At 29.6% G+C, this 9,961-nt stretch overlaps 1 long non-coding RNA gene across 3 annotated transcripts; it reads left to right on the top strand.

Annotated features, from left to right (window-relative positions):
• Nucleotides 1-1,227: 1,227 nt before the first annotated feature.
• Nucleotides 1,228-3,160, top strand: LOC106313028. 3 transcript variants are annotated; one of them, XR_001264294.1, is made up of 6 exons: nucleotides 1,228-1,379; nucleotides 1,463-1,545; nucleotides 1,639-1,888; nucleotides 1,971-2,258; nucleotides 2,376-2,525; nucleotides 2,596-3,160. It is a non-coding gene; the product is annotated as an uncharacterized LOC106313028 (long non-coding RNA). The 3 variants fall into 3 exon arrangements; XR_001264293.1 differs by having other exon boundaries at nucleotides 2,341-2,525; XR_001264292.1 differs by having other exon boundaries at nucleotides 1,971-2,525.
• Nucleotides 3,161-9,961: the final 6,801 nt, after the last annotated feature.

The raw sequence follows: 9,961 nt of genomic DNA, 5'->3' as shown, positions 1-9,961 counted from the left end.
TTGCTAACTAAAACGTAGATCTAAAGGCGGATTTCTGCCTTCTATAACGTAGGGTTTATTTGTGTGGCTACGAGAGAAACTAGAAGGCGGAAAGAGGAAGAGACTGTTGAGAGTTAGCATTGACAAATTTTATAGGCTTAATTTTGTTATGTAAACTCGTTTGTATTTTTTTAAGCCCATTTAAAGGAAAATAAAAAAGGTAGATGACGTGGATAGCTTTAGGATTGAGTAAAAACTGATATATTATAATATAGATTTCTGGAAATTTGTTTTTATAACTACCTTATTTCATTTTTTATTCGTGTAATAAATGAAAAGTCATGAAGTCGTATGTGTGATTGTGTCGGTATTCAATTTGTTGTTATTACATGAGTTATTGTAAAGAACATGTCGTGGACTCATATGTGCGCTCGTATTCAACTTGTATTAGTATTTTTTTTATAAAGTAAGGAGTGAAAAAGAAAGCGACACAATATTAGTTGGAAGTGGAATATTTTATAATTAGGTGGCAGAATTCACGGGAGAATTACTAAAACCAATCCAAATATTTATATCAAATCTAAAAGTATACTCCATTTTTAATGAAATGCAAAACTAATCTAAAAGTAGTAAAAATATTATATAACCTTTATGACCAAACAAAAAAACGGAAATGTATTTTACAACTATGTCCTTAGTCAGTCTACACGTAATAGAAAAAAATCTACGTATATGTAGATCTCCTAATAACTCTATTGTGTATACTTATTATGTAGTCTACATCGTAATTTGATCTAATAATTTAATTTTAGAAATGTATAAAAATAATTATTGTGATATTGTTAATTAATCATCAATATAATGATCAATATGAAGTAAATAAATTAAAATTTTATATAACTGAACAATTTTAAAAAATATATTTTAATTTGGTAACCATGTGTTAGACAATATGGTTTAGAAACAAAAAGTTATAACATGTTATGTATTCTAGTGGTAGACTTCTTAGGGTAGATTTAGATTTAGATTATTTTTTTTTTTGTTTTATTGACTAATTTAATATTTGATACAATAATTAAGACTTCTATATATATAAAGTAAGCTTTGTATCCCTCCTAGAATGTCCAGCTCGGATGCCATGTCACAAATTCGAGTTCCATAATCGTGACACGTGTCCATCCATCAATCCACTGCGTTTCATTTAGGGGATGTCTTTGTCATTTTTGGGCTTCATTTTGTGGGCTTAACAGAAGAAGTTCAGCCCCGATAGACAGAAATCCCTTTCGACTTCCTTCTTCCATCAAGTTTTAGGGTTCATCCACTGTTCAATCTGCGACGATTCTTACATGTTCTCTGCCACCAAGACTGGAGGTTCGAGAGATTCAGTGGCTCAAATCGGTGTAATGATGTGGCTCTCTCTCTATATATATATGTATGCAATAATTTTGTCTTTTAATCGATCCTTGCCTTCTTCATCTTTCAGTTTATCGGCAAAACATGAAGGGAGCCGATTGTAATTTAGATATAATGCCTCCAAGGAAGAAGCAGAATAAAAGATCCAACAAGGTAAGGTTTTAGATAAAACCCTAGTCAAAGCAATAAGATTTTTGAAGTAGTTCAATCCTCCTGACTAAAACCTGTAAACGAATGTGTGATAAGCTGAACTTAAAGAAGAGGACTTTGAGCAAATCTCAGAAACTGGAGCTGAAGAAACTTGAGGAAGACATGGAGAAAGAGCTCCTCTCTGCAAAAAAAATCTGATTTGTTAAAGAATGCTTACACTCTTTCTTTACTTCAAAATTCATTCATTATTTTTGTTTATATGAGTTTGGTATTGAGTTTATGCAGCAAGTATGAAATATATGAGGATGTGTCTTCGCTTTTACAATCTTCAAAAGTCATCGGAAGAGTAAGAGAGCAACCGCAATTTCTCTCTTTGTTACATAGTTTAGTCAATTGTGTTGTTTTGATTCTCCTTTTGTGTGTTTTAGTCTGATACGAAGCTGGAGAAACGCAGGAGACCAATACTCTAAAGCTGGTGTTTTGTCTGATGAACCAGTCAAGGAAAATGACAACTCTGATTTTTGTATGGGCGAGCCTACCACACCTGAAATCCATATCCCGGCTCTTCAATCTGATTCTGACCAACTTATTCATCCCAACGAGCTCGATTCCAAAGTTATGATGATCTCTGCTTAAGAGGTCCGTGAAGAAAATGAAACGATGTATATGAATCTACAGACAATTGTCGTGATGATGAAGAAGGCTTACAAAGAATGGTTTGTCAATTTTTTTTAAAAAAAATTGGCTATGATGTATGTTTGGTTTGATTGGTTTTTAATGGGTTTTGATAACGAGAAGTATGATGAGAGAGACACAAGGACCTGTGTTTGTAGTTCATGTTTCAAGACCAGCTGAAGTTGAACAGACGTGGAAGGATCTTCCTATAATTATGATGGAGCAGGAGATCATGGAGACTCAATTATCATCCCACCGTAATTATTTCTGGAAAGACCGGTTGTGGTAAAACCACTCAAGTTCCTCAGGTCAGGTTTTGCTCATGTCTGAGGGTTTTGGTTTCAATGCTTAATCTAATCCTCTTTCTGAATCTTTCAGTTCCTTATGAAGCTGGCTTTGGCTCAAAGCAAGTCAGTTCTTGAAGTGTGGTTATCGGTATTACACAGCCACATCGTGTGGCTGTCCTCGCCAGTCGCCACTGACAAGAGGGTGGCTCATGAGCTTGGTGTTCGTCTCGGTCAAGAAGTCGGTTTCCAAGTTAAGTACGACAAAAAAAATTGGCTAGAACTCATCTATCAAGTTTTATGACCGATGGGTAATACGCAGAAGAGCAACGTCACGATCTGAAGAGAATTTCCATAGCCGCAGCTTCAGCCATTAATGGCGGCAGGAAGAAATCACTTGGTTGCAGAGGAGGGAGGACATCACACTTGGCGGTTGTGGTTGGTTTGTGTAACTGGCACCTGCACTTCCTGTCAAGTTCTCCAATGACATCGAGGGGATTCAGTTTATAAACAGCATAAGAAAAAGTCATGTTGATGCTTATATCAAGCGCGTCACTGAACTCCCATTTGAGGTTTTATGATTATCAAGTTTTATGATTATGAAGGTGAGGAATTTACTTACCGAATTCATGTTTCCAATGAATATCTTACTCTCATCACTTGAATTGGTTTGATCTTCATTGATAAAAATAAATTTATTTTGCCAAAATCAATTTAGTAGAAAAAAATTACCTATAAAACAGATTCAAAATTAATGTTTTAACAAAGATTAATCTGAGTATTTGCAAATTAAACACCAAACTAGATTAAAAGTTTCATAAAATTTCTAGAAGGAAATCCATTTAACACACTTTGTCAAACCTCTAAGTGAAGCATCGGAAAAAGAAAAAACTTTGCCAGTTGAGCTTGAGGAGCTGCTGCTTGCTCTGGTTAAGGCAAAGGAGAGGAGGTTGACGAGAGCATTCCAAAAAAAAAAAAAGCCCGTTGAGGAGAGAATTAATGTTGTGGTCTCTGGCTACAAGCCGACACGAACCAAACAAATATGGAAAAAATGTTTTTAACGAATTGCAAGCGAGGCACTTCCAAATTGATATCGAAACTGAATTTTATCAAGGAAAAAGAAAGGCTTGGGCGAGTACATGGCAAGACTGTAATTAGCGTGACCTTGACATATATTGATAAAAGCACACGAAATGAACTGAAAAATAACCTTAAGTTTAGTTGAATTAGCAAAACATGTAAGAAGTGGAGATGATGCCATACCATAAGAAGCTGATTGTGGGGGCTCTCAGTTGGTTTGTAGGCTATGCTCCACCTCTTGAGTTCAATTAAAGAAGAGGAGAAGAATAGAGGTTGTAGGTGATTAATGTATAAAGTATAAAATTTAAATATGTGCGTAACATCTATAACAATAATATTATTCGATAGTCCAATAAATATATTATAAGAATGTAATATGAGAAATGGTGTAACATTTGTATTTTGTTGTGTGGTAAGTATATGGCGTTATATTTGTGAGGATCCGATTCGGAAAAGCACGAGAGCTAATTGAGACAAAAAAAATTCTTCTTTTTAACTTTTTTTCTAGAGAGCTTGGTTGTGTGTTATTAAGGTAATTCTTATGAAAGTGAATAAAATACAAGTCATTGGTTTCTAATTTATTCTAAATTCTAAAGCACAAGCAGAACTAAAATCCTAACACTCACCTTACACACAATACAAAATCTCCATAAAATGCAATTGTTGTCATGACTCTACGGTTTACTAGGTTAACCAACACAAACAAAACTCAAAATACTTAAGTTGTTATTACCTTAACGGTCCACTTCTACTTCGGTGTAGAAAACAATTTATATTAGCTAATATTTTTGCTAAAACAATAAAAATCGCACTAGCTCCCACAAAGAAATACTACTACCAGATTTAATCATATAAATCAGAGGTCCACAGCAATATCCAACCTATAAAACTCAGGTTATTTCCACTAATGCACTCACTCAGCCAAAATCACACTCTATTATATACATCAGACAACCACACTTGATTAAATAATAAAGCCCAAATACAATAACTCAAAAATAATTCAAAGAACATGATTTTCGTTTTCAATCGTCCATTCAAACTTGAAACAAACGAACTAAGTACAACATCAGTTGTAAACCAACCCCTTTCCATTAAATTTGCATATTAACAATCATATATTTGTAATGAAAAATAAAAATATAACACATCCCGCCCTTAGGGCGGGCCGATCCTAGTTTTATTATAAAGTAAAACATTTAGGGTTTGAGATTTGTGGTATAGGTTTTGAAGACCTACAATAAAGTCTATTTAGCTGGTGACGTCTTTTTCAGTCTATATTTTTCAACCTTTTTTTTACAAAAAAATCATTATATTTAAACTAATTAGTTGAGTTCCTTAAGAGTAAAAAAGTGAAATCATATACTATAACTATTAAAAAATAAAGAAATAAATTTAGTAAATCATATATTAAAATTATTAAAATAATAAAGAATAAACAACAATAATGAAATTATTATAGTAGACTTCTTAAAAGGTCTACTATGTTATAGTAAAATCTACTCCAAAATTTTAATTTTAGTAGACTTCAAAAGAAGCATACGGTGTCGTAAATTTTAACCTAGTTACATTTTTGTCTCCCTATATAAATAAAATTTATACACTCTCTCTATAAAGTGGATGCACAAGTTTTTTAAACTCTCTCACTTCTCTATAAAATTATCTCCCTTCTCTCTAAAATTCTCTTCATTCTCTCTAAAACTCTCTCATTTCTCTTATTTCTCTCTAAAATTTTCTCAAGTCTTTCTCACAATATTATCTGGTCATTTTAGGTATTATGATTCATGGTTTTCATCTTCTCCTTTAAAAAATGTAAGTTTAGATCTATAGATTTTAAATGTATATTTTTATGTTATTTATTTCTCACAATATTATTTTTTTTGTAGGTATTATCACTCATGGATTTCATCTTCTCCTCTAAAAATGTAAGATTTAGATTAATAGATTTTAAATATGTATTTATATGTTTATATTCAAATAAATTTATAGATCAAGCTCTGTGCATTAACTTGCTACTATTGTATCTTATAATTTCTATATTGTAAAGTATTTTCAGATTTAAAATTATTTTCATATTTCAAAAGTATATATTTTTCAGATACGAAAATTATCAGACAGTGTAAACTTCTAAATAAGTCTGCTTATAAATTAAAGCTAGTAGACTTCATATGAAGTACACTAAACCCACAAAGTTTAAGCAGTCTACAAAAATATGACTTAAATTTTATTTTCTATGTTTTTTAATAATTTTATCTTATTTTGCAGGTATTTTCTTCCATGGTTGTTCTCTTCTCCTTCCAAAATTTAAGATTTACATCTATAGATTTTAAATATGTGCTCTAGTATTTATATTTAAATAAAGTTACATATTCAAATTCTATGTCTTTAATTTATTACTATTCTGTCTATTAAATTATATTTTTAAAAGTTTTTTAGATTTAAACTTATTTCATATTTTCAATGAATATATTTTTCTGATCTAAATTCTTTTTGAAATGAAGTCTACTTAAAAGTTAGGGTACTAGTCTTGGCTTTTAAGCATATTTCATTAGAAGTTTACTCAAATAGCATATTTCATTAGAAGTTTACTCAAATATGATTTTAATTTTTATCTTATTTTCCATAATTTTATTTTATTTTGCAAGTATTTTCTTCCAAAGTTTTTAAATCATCTTACCAAAAATGTAAGTTTTACATATATTCATTATAAGATATTTTGTGTTTATATTGAACTAAATTTATAGATTAATACTTTATATTTTTGATTTGTTACAAGGTTGACAAAAAAACTATATTTTGAAATATTTTCCAGAACAAAGTATTTTCAAATCTTTTAAATGGACACTTTTAGATATGAAAATTTTCCATTAGTGAAGACTTCAACTAAAGTCTACTAAACAATAACTTTACGTAGACTTAATAAAAAATATACTAAAATATGATGTAATTTTTATTTTATGTTTTTCTCATAACTTTATCTTATTTTGCAGGTACTTTTTCCAAGACTTTATTTGAGGCACCAAGATTATTAAAAATCAAACACACTCAAGAATACTTTTTAATATATTTCTCTGTAATAATTTCTCATAATAAAATATTAGTTTTTAGATAATTGTTTAATGCATAATCTATAAACCTTGTATTCATTTTTAGTTGTGTTTCACTTGTATGATATTATTAATTTTTGTTAGATATCAATTTTTTTACAAGATCTAATCAACCAAACAAGTAAAACCACCATAAACTAAAATAATAACTAACACATATGTGAGAAGAAGAAAATCTATACAAAATTCCTAAGAAGTTTCAAGAGTAAAACTAATCACAAATTTTTGCAATACGTTTCAAGTGTATAATTATAACACATTAACTTTTGAAATTCATCCAAGACCATTAAAATTTTACTAACATACACTGCAAAATAATTAAAGCGTGAAAAAATATGATGAATAATACATAAATGCACTTTTAATAGAATTTAAGACGTAGACTTCAACTGGAGTCAACATTTGTAGATTTACAAAGACATCTACACTTATTATCTAACATATAGTCAATCCAAAAATTTCTAGTGTACTTGGCGCTGCCTTGATACACAAAGGCGTACAAAGTGTGTCTTAGATAACTCGATCAAGTTCTGCACTTGTCGATCATTCGTGACAGGCATAAAAGGAGTATTCGCCTATTCAGAGTCATTTGTTGTAAAATGACGTCTGGTAAGGAATATGTTAACACCATCTTCTCGATTTTCTTGTCCAGATCATAATCTTCTTGTGCCATTTCATGAAGTTCAATGTGTACAGCCATCATGCACAAGGAACATTCTTCCTTCTTTCCGATTATTGACCACAAACTCTCACAAAGAGTTTTTCACCACCCATTCTCCGTATACAACAGGTAACAGAGCTATATCCAGAAATAAAACAGTTTACATAATTAGCGGAAAATATTTCATGTTTCATAAAACTATAAAGGTAGACTTACAAATACATCTACAATTATTAGCTAATAACATAGTAAAATCAAAAGTATTATACTTTCATAATTATAACAGATTTTCTTTTCAAAATCACTCGAACCCATTAGGATTAACTAATACACACTGTCAAACAAAAAAAAATCTTGAAAAAACTTAATGAATAATACACAAATTCACTTTTAATATAATTTTCTATGTAGACTCCATATTCAATCAACGAAGATGTACACGTTATTTTCAGTTTACTAATGTAGACTATCAAATAGGTCTACTCTCTGGGTTAGTTTTTGCAATTGAAAATTTTACGGGTTACTTTCTATATCTGAAAAAAAGTTGTGATTTTATACATGTAGACTTCCATTTTAGTCTACACGTCAAAATGGTTAGTTTTTTCAATTGACCAAAACTCATCCATGATTTGACTTCCGGAAGTAAACTTCATATGCAGTCAACATTTTTGAATTTTTTTGAATGAGGTTAGTTTTGCAATTGACCATGTTTGACTTTCTACGAGTAAATGGAAACGAACATCTACATATTTTTAGACTTCGTTTGAAGTCTACTATCAAATTCGACGGGTTAGTTTTGTATTTGACCAAAATAAAATAGTAGACTTCACATGTTGTCTATTTTTTTTTCTAAGATAAGAAAACTGCATATGAAGTCTACAATTTAATAAAATTTTAATTAATTTTTAAACTTTGTAGTCAAACACAAAAGTAACATATTCAACGAAGTCAAAGTTTTGGTCAAATGCAAAATTGACATTTTGCAAACTTCTCAGGCAGTCTACACTTCATAGACTTCCGTTGAGTTCTACAATAAAAAGTCAAAAGTTTGGTCAAATGCAAAATTGACATTTTGCAAACTTCTCAGGCAGTCTACACTTCATAGACTTCCGTTGAGTTCTACAATAAAAAGTCAAAAGTTTGGTCAAATGCAAAACTAACCTCTTTTACGTAGACGTCTTAGTAAATCTGCCTAAATTTTTGTTTTTGTTGTCAAAGATAAAGACGAATACTGCTGGGGAAGTCTTGCGGTACAAAAAAAATATTCGTTTGGTCAAATGCAAAACTGACTTGTGCGTTGACAAGTAGACTGCATCGTACGTCTGCATATAGGCGTAGACATACAAAACAATCTACTATCTCGACACAGATCTGAAAAATGATGAAAACCATGTAAATAGTTATTTTTTCTGATGTAAAGCCTGTTTCCAACCTTCTCAACCGTCCAAACTGCAAATATGAACAAAAAGAACCGCTTTTAACGATTCACTAATGAAGAAACTCAAAAATTTGAAATTTGTGTTTATGAAATTGAAAGTTATGAGAGTTTTTTATATGGAAATGTAGAGGAAATGAGATGAAATGGATATTTGTTGGTTTAGAATGAGAAAAAAATGGTTAAAATTGAATTCTAGAGCTTTAAGAGCTCAAAAATGGTGGTTGATGATTGTTGGAAAAATTGATGATAATGGCGTTATTGTAAATAAGAAGAAATAGTATGGGTGTATTTGTTTTTTGTGAATTTTAAAATTAATAAATAAATAAATAATAATGGTAATTTTGTAAATAATTCAAAAACATAGGTATAATATAGAAAATTCATTGATGAATAGTAATGACAAAAAAAAAAGAGGTTGGTTTTGGTTTTGATTTGAAAAGATAGGTTAGTTTTGAAAAACTCCCAGAATTTATTTTGTGTGAAAAGCTTATCTAATATCAATAGTAATTTACATAGTTTAGATCGTAAATTCTGTTGATAAAAAAAAAAATTGTACAAATATCTAGAGAAAAAAACTAATTATACTAACTCACTTCATCAACAATAGTTACCAAAAATAATATATCGATACTTAGCCTCCGAATGATAACATGCGAGATAACACTTGGGAGAAGTGCATAACACTTGGGAGAAGTGCAGTGTATTGTAATAGTAACATAAATATATAGATATAGTAGAATCTCTATAAATTAATAATGTTGGGACATTAAAATTTTATTAATTTATAGAAATTTAATTTACAAAAATTTCTTTTTTAGATGTTTTTTATTTTTAAATATTTTTATTAATATAATAAGAAAATATTTGATTTTACAGTATATAATTATTTAAATTTTAGAAAATTGACTTTATATTATTTTATTATCTTATTTGGTGTATATTGTTATGTTTCATAGAATTGTTATATGGTTTTCGATATAAGTTTACTAAATATTATTAAAATATATTAAAATATTAAGAAAAATAAAATTATTTTCATTGTGAATATAAAACCAACGATATAGTGTTTAGTTTGTACTTATATAAAATATATATAGAGATATATTATTAATTTATGATTTTAATGAGACTATCTATTTACGTGGGAGTTTTAAAAATATTATTATCTTATTAT

The sequence above is a fragment of the Brassica oleracea genome, chromosome C9, assembly GCF_000695525.1.
Source record: "Brassica oleracea var. oleracea cultivar TO1000 chromosome C9, BOL, whole genome shotgun sequence".
NCBI lineage: Eukaryota > Viridiplantae > Streptophyta > Magnoliopsida > Brassicales > Brassicaceae > Brassica > Brassica oleracea.
The sequence above is the reverse complement of the archived record's forward strand: the minus strand, read 5'-3'. Positions and strand labels throughout refer to the sequence as shown.